Source organism: Gymnoscopelus braueri (assembly GCF_963280865.1).
Source record: "Gymnoscopelus braueri genome assembly, chromosome: 7".
Classification (NCBI taxonomy): domain Eukaryota; kingdom Metazoa; phylum Chordata; class Actinopteri; order Myctophiformes; family Myctophidae; genus Gymnoscopelus; species Gymnoscopelus braueri.
Genome location: NC_137608.1, coordinates 52,780,061 through 52,786,877, shown reverse-complemented (window position 1 = coordinate 52,786,877; position 6,817 = coordinate 52,780,061). Strand labels below are relative to the sequence as shown.

Sequence of the window (6,817 nt, the reverse complement as noted above, 5' to 3'; positions counted from 1 at the left end):
GTCTTCCCCGATCAACTGGAGGGGATTGAATAGATGGTCAGACAGTAGCGATTGTTTGCACGTTATGTTTAAACCATTAAGACCGGGAAAAAAGAGCACATATACAAGCTCATAGCTCGTCACTTTGTGCCGCGCAATGAGCTTGTAGATCTGCTATTTTTGAAAAATTGCGAACATTTGTGCAAATCTTTGAATATATATATATATAGGCTATATATATTTTTTTAAAGCGAACATTTTCAAATCTTTGCTTCTGGGGGGTCCCGGGACCAACATATTTTGAGATGGGGGTCCACGGCCAAATACATGGCCAATTTGGGGATCCTTGACATGAAAGAGTTTGAGAACCACTGATATAGCAACATAAGTTTTTCATAAAACTGTTAGGATTCAGAAGACATTTGAAGATTCAACCATTCTTAATGGGTTAAAGAACAGACAATCTAGGAACCCAGCATCGTCAAAAAAAAGGGAAAAAACAGCGCCCTCTGCTGTGTTTTTCCTTTGCGCAGCTCGGAATCTGTTCTTGAGAGATTAAAGAACAGAATACTCATGGAGAGAAGTACATGACAGTGTGAGTGTAACGCCAGGCTCAAATCCGGCTCTGAATCCAGGCGTTACAAAATCACATGCATACGATGCCATGACTTTCAATTCAACTCTTCATTGGTTACCCGTCAATTTTAGAATTGATTTTAAGATTTTACTTATGACTTTTAAAGCTGTGAATGGACTGGCCCCCCCGTTATATTTCTGGCATGCTGGAACCATAGAGTTAAAAATAATAGAGAGGGCACCAGAAATCTCCTCCCATCCACTTGCATTGAGTTGCTCACCCAGCGCATGGGCCTAAATCACCCCTTCTTCCGGGTTGGAAATTTGGTGGGCGCGGCCTATTATGGCCCCAAACGCGTCACAGAGGTGACGCGTTTTGCGTCACAGAAGCGCGCAGCCCCATGCGCAAGCACGTGCGCACGCTCGTGAGTCGAGCCCATTGGTCGAAACCGTTTTCGCTCGTTCATGTTGAGGCCCCAGGCCTGCACGCGCCTGCACTACCATGAATGGCCACCATGTCCATTTGGCTTCAATGAAACCACTGGGTTCTGGGGGCTTGGCTGGAACCCTACAGGCCTGTACGCAGCCTCAGATCCTCAGACAAGGCCCTCCTGGAGACTCCCACACCCCAGCTCATCACAAAGGGTGGAAGGGCTTTTTCAGTTCAGGCCCCTAAGCTTTGGAACGCCCTACCTGTTGACCTATAAGACGTGCAAAATCAGGGTCATCTTTTAAAACTCTTCTGAAAACCCATCTCTATGCTAAGGCATTTTCCAATTTTTTTCCTGCCACTTTTGTTTCATTTGAATATATATCTGTATGGTTTTTAATTACATTTTGTGCCTACTATGTGTTTTATTTTCTAATCGTCTGTTGTAGTTTATCTCCAATGCTTTATCATGTTGTTCTTTTATCCTGCTCTGTAAAGCACTTTGTGACGATGTCTGGAAATGTGCTATGTAAATAAATTCATTATCATTATAACTCTCACTGAAATGTGTCTTGTGACTCAGCAGCCATATATAGCCTACAACACATAATACAACCCAGATTTTGCAAGAGAAACAATTAAGCAACCATTTCTATGAAAACAAGGCCAAAAGAAGCGACTAGGCCACATGAGCACTTTAAACCTATAATCTACGGCTATCTGAAAATAGCATCTGCTATTTTCCAAAAGAAAATGTGGAATATTTTTTGAAACATTTCAACTACACAAATCTTGTATGGGGGCTCCCTGGAATAACATATTTTTAGTAGGGGGTCTGCAGACAAATACATGTTAATTAGGGGGTCCTTGACATGAAAATGTTTGAGAGACACTTGTTTAAATAACAATAGGACACAGGCCCAAAATAAGCTACTACACTTTACAAACATGCCCAAAAAAACACAACCTGCAACTGTATTTACAAGCAACTCTACAGAAAAACAAGACCAAAGTCGCTTATAATAAGCAGACATGGCAACACACTATAGTGTTTTAAGTGATATTCCTTGTAACTATAACTACTTCACAAGCAGGGTCTCTTTTAAAATTTTTGTCACTTGGCTGCTTCAAACAAACACATTGTAAAGTTAGGTGCTTATCTGCCAAGATGATAGTTCACTAGTTCTCTTTGGAACAGTGCTGTTCATTCATTCTAGTGCGCACAAAACATTTTGCTGCCCTGAGGAACCAAAACCAAACACAAGAATCACATGGAAAATAGCAAAACGTTGTTAAGTCATGCTTAAGATAAAAGGCGTACAGCAAAGCATTCCTTACCTGTATGGTCACTTTGAAGAAATGTGTCCTGAAACTTTAACTGAAATAACTACTCATCTGTGGTGTGTCCTGGAGTCTGAGCAGGACAGTGTGGAGAGATTTGGAGTGAAAACGCCACCTTTTATCTTGGAGTGGAGAAACACTAGCCTGGTAAACCCCCCCCCCCCCCCCTCTGGAAATCTCAATTGTATTTGATATCAGTCAATGCAAATGGGGGAGGGGGGGGGGTTACCAGGCTAGAGAAACACCTCCTCCCATCTCCTCACATTCTTCCAGTTCACTGCAGTCAGGGTCCATTTCAATGTGAAAGGCTCATGACAAAAGACACTGTCATCGTCAGAGACACATTTATACATGGATGCCAGTTATGCTGTCTTTTGCTTCATCAACATGTTGACTTTTTTGTGTGTGTATTTATTTACTTTTTACTTGTCTGTGGATAAAATAAAGTTTTCAAAGTGTGTTTGTTGGACATCAATACAACCTTAGCTAATATAGCTTGATAGCTTTTTAACAGTATAACGCTCTAATTGGCTGCACGTGTTTTACCATGGACTTGTGTAGTATCTGGATTAAGTACAACGTTTATTTTGTGGATTAGAGAGAATTGTGCAGACAGGAGACAGATGTCTGAGATGAAACAGAGCATCACTGAGCACAGGGATGATTGTAATTTTTATTAGGCAAAAGAAACCGTTACATTTATAATACTTTTGTCTAAAAGGTCCGACCAAAAAAGTCCTTGCGGACTTGTTTCCGTTGGGGTCCTTGAATTAATTTCACATTATATATATATATATATGGGAATGACCCAAAACTAAGTAAAGCCTCAGTTATTTTTATTATAGAAAAGCTTGCAAAATGGTACTTTCATTTATTTGCATATATAGACATGGTTAAAAGTGTTGAAGCAAATATAAAGAGAAGACTGGTACAAAAAGTAAAGTAAATCAAACAAAGGGAAAGGAACAGCAGTCCTTAGTTTGCCGCTTGTTCCACATGGACCTACAGAGCAATGACAAGCAGACAGTTCATAATATGCACAAAGCATGTAATAAATAAACACAATATGCACTCAGCTACAAAATGTCACATGAAATACAATGGGCAAACCAATAAAAGGATTACCTTACCAATAGCTCTTATTATGTACACATCAGAAGCCTCTCAATGTTTCCACACATTACAACAAGCTCCCCTGTCTCCACCCAACCCGATCTCCAGAGATTACCGTAACATTGTACGGAACGAGTGCACTTCATTCCGTGGATAGCCGCCTCGGAACCCCCAAATTGCGTGCATATGTACGGCGCTCCCTTTGTGACAAAACCATTTCGGAGGCGCGCAGTCACAGGCGAACTGTCACCCCGTGAAGGACCACCGAGGGAGCTAAGGCGACCGAGTTGCCGTCCTGAACGGTGTGACGTTCGCCTGTGCCTACTCAGCGCCGTTTGAGTTATGTACCGATAGGCACAGAATCGTAAATTTTGTTGTGGGGACTGCTCTGCTTCCGGGTTTTTCCGGGTTGCGACTGGTTACGCCCACCGTGGGACTCGCCGTACATATGCACGCAATTTCGGGGTTTCTAGGCGACTATCCACGGAATGAAGTGCACTCGTTCCGTGCAATGTTACGATAATCTCTGGAGATCAGGCTGCTCCACCTGTAGCTGTTATACAATGACATCAGATATATAGGTTTAACCAAAATGTCATACAAAATCATAAACAACAGAACATACATAGACCTTTGTTATCCTTTGCACATACATAATCTGATACTCACAGTCACATATCTCCAGTTTAAATGCCTATTTCACTGGAGACTAGGCCACACCCCAAACAATTGCTGAACACTGGACAGGCACCACAAAGCACCAACAGTGAGTATCACAGACCTGACGATATAAAAACATTCATTGTAGATCATATAAAACAATACAACAATAAAAGCGAGGATACAAAAACAAACAAACCAAAACAAACAGGCTTACCGAGTTAACAGGTCAGCACTCAAACATCCTCCTCTCAACACGCTACCGGCAGACAGTGTTGAGGACCCACAGATTACTGGTCATCTCATACACACCACGTGGACACCCAGCTCAACACAACCATGAGAACCATAACCGGGACTATTCGCTCAACACCACTCCCCTGGCTCCCTGTCTTATCAAACATAGCTCCTCCACATATCCGGCGAGCAGCATTTACTCAAAGGATGCTTCAAAAGTCCAAAGACTCCCCCCATCTACCAATCCATGCAGACATCTACAACCCACCCACTGCTCGACTTCCATCCAGACGGCCAATTTGGAAGAACACCCCACCAGCTGACTTCACCATCCAATCAGCTTGGAAAAATGAATGGGAGTCCAAGGAGGTCCCAAACAAACATCTGGTGTCAGACCCCAACCAACAGGTCCCTGGCACCAACCTCCCAAGGAGACAATGGTCGACACTCAATGGATTCAGGACTGGACATCATGGCCCCTGCTTGGCCAGCCTTCACAAGTGGGGGAGTAGCCCAAGCCCACTGTGTGCTTGTGGAGAGGAGCAAACTATGGAGCACATCATAGAAGTTTGTCCTCTCCAAAGACTGAAAGGAGGATTAGTCACCCTCCATACAGCAGACCAGGAGGCAACTGCTTGGCTTAAGCTAATCATCTGGGGACCCCCCTGGGGGTCCCGACCCACAGGTTGAGAATCACTGGTATAAGGTATCAAAAGCTACTGAGGTACAGTATCTATAGTACTCCATTCTTTAAATCTACTGAGGTACAGTATCTATAGTACTCCATTCTTTAAATCTACTGAGGTACAGTATCTATAGTACTCCATTCTTTAAATCTACTGAGGTACAGTATCTATAGTACTCCATTCTTTAAATCTACTGAGGTACAGTATCTATAGTACTCCATTCTTTAAATCTACTGAGGTACAGTATCTATAGTACTCCATTCTTTAAATCTACTGCGACGGAATAGAGGAATTTGACGGTTGTTGGGTTAATAAAGCTAAATCACTTTAATGTGGCATTTTAACCTACAGGTGAAAAGGTTCACTCAAAAATAGTGAAAATACAGGGCTAAAATTGGACAGTAAAACGGTATGCAATTACCCAAGAATTGATATTGAATAATATTTTTAAAAAGGAAAAAAAAAGGCCAAACCATTTAACATTTTCCTGAAATAATCCACTATAAGAGGTGGATAATGTACTATTTGAATTGTTCAAATACTGTATTTGCAAGTTAGGCCTGACAGCGAGTCCCTGGTTCGATTCCCGACCCGGCCAGACCATTTGCTGTATGTCCCTCCCCGTCCGCTACTCTCTCCTAGTTTTCCTTACTGTCTACTACATCAGTGGTTCTCAACCAGTGGTCCGGGGACCACCAGTGGTCCTTGTGGGGGGTACCAGGGGGTCCGCAGCAAAGTTAGTTAACATAGCGTCACAATCATTTTAACCACTTAGCTTGGTTAAAATGATTGTGACGCTATGTTAACTAACTTTGCTGCAAGCTCTAACTTTGCTGCAAGCTACAAGCAAGCTACAAGCTTGGGTTATTTAATAGCAGATCTAAAAGCTCTTAGCGCGGCACCGAGTGCCGCGCTAAGAGCTTTTAGATCTGCTATTTTTGAAAAATCTTGAAAATGCGTGCATGTTTTTGAATATATATATTTTAAAGCGAACATTTTGAACTCAAATCTTTGCTTCTGGAGGGTCCATGGCCAAATGACTATACATTTAGGGGTCCTTAATAAGGTTGAAAACCACTGTACTACATTGATTTATTGAGGTAAATCCGAAACGCAATTTCATTTGTCATGAAAGTATGTTTGTTGCCATTACATTCATGTTAGATTACCTTCCGTTACACTATGAATAATTATAATTAAGGTCTAGTATTTTATCCCTGGCCGGGATTTGACTTTTACATTTAAAACTACTCAGAAAATCTTAAAGAACCAAATACAAACAATACAGATTGATTGATTGATGTACTTTATTTAGTAAGACATGAGAACATCAGTACATGGAAGTACAAAATTCACAATACAAGGTCTACTAAACTGGGAGACTCATTAAGCACTAAGCTTGTTTAAGATGAGAACCCCATGCACAGAAATCATGATGACATATAAGAGACAGACAGATATACACACTACTATACAGAATGTCATACAATCAGCTTATATGAAGAGTGGAAAATAAATGTACAAGAGAAGAAAAAGGAATGGGGGGGGGGGGGTAGGGGGGCCGGGTAGGTTAAGACTTAGACAGGGGCCATTTTCGAATTGCAGCCTCTTGAAGGTGTATCTTTAGGGCAGTTTTGAAAGTGAGTACTAACTACAGCAGACTAGCCTGGTTCCAGACCATAGACCCCACCCACTCTCTGAGTGAACTGCAGCTTCAGTATGATAATCAGGCTAACAGCAGACAGTTACTTTTAATAATAATAACGTGCATTTTACAAGAGTGTGTCCTGCTCCA

General features: G+C 41.8%; 1 protein-coding gene across 1 annotated transcript in view; it reads left to right on the top strand.

Annotated features, from left to right (window-relative positions):
- LOC308089138 (HLA class II histocompatibility antigen, DO beta chain-like) overlaps positions 1–6,817 on the top strand; it is a gene marked incomplete at its 3' end in the record, with an annotated part of 282,785 nt that overhangs the window by 265,261 nt on the left and 10,707 nt on the right. The gene's annotated exons all lie outside the window — the stretch shown is intronic.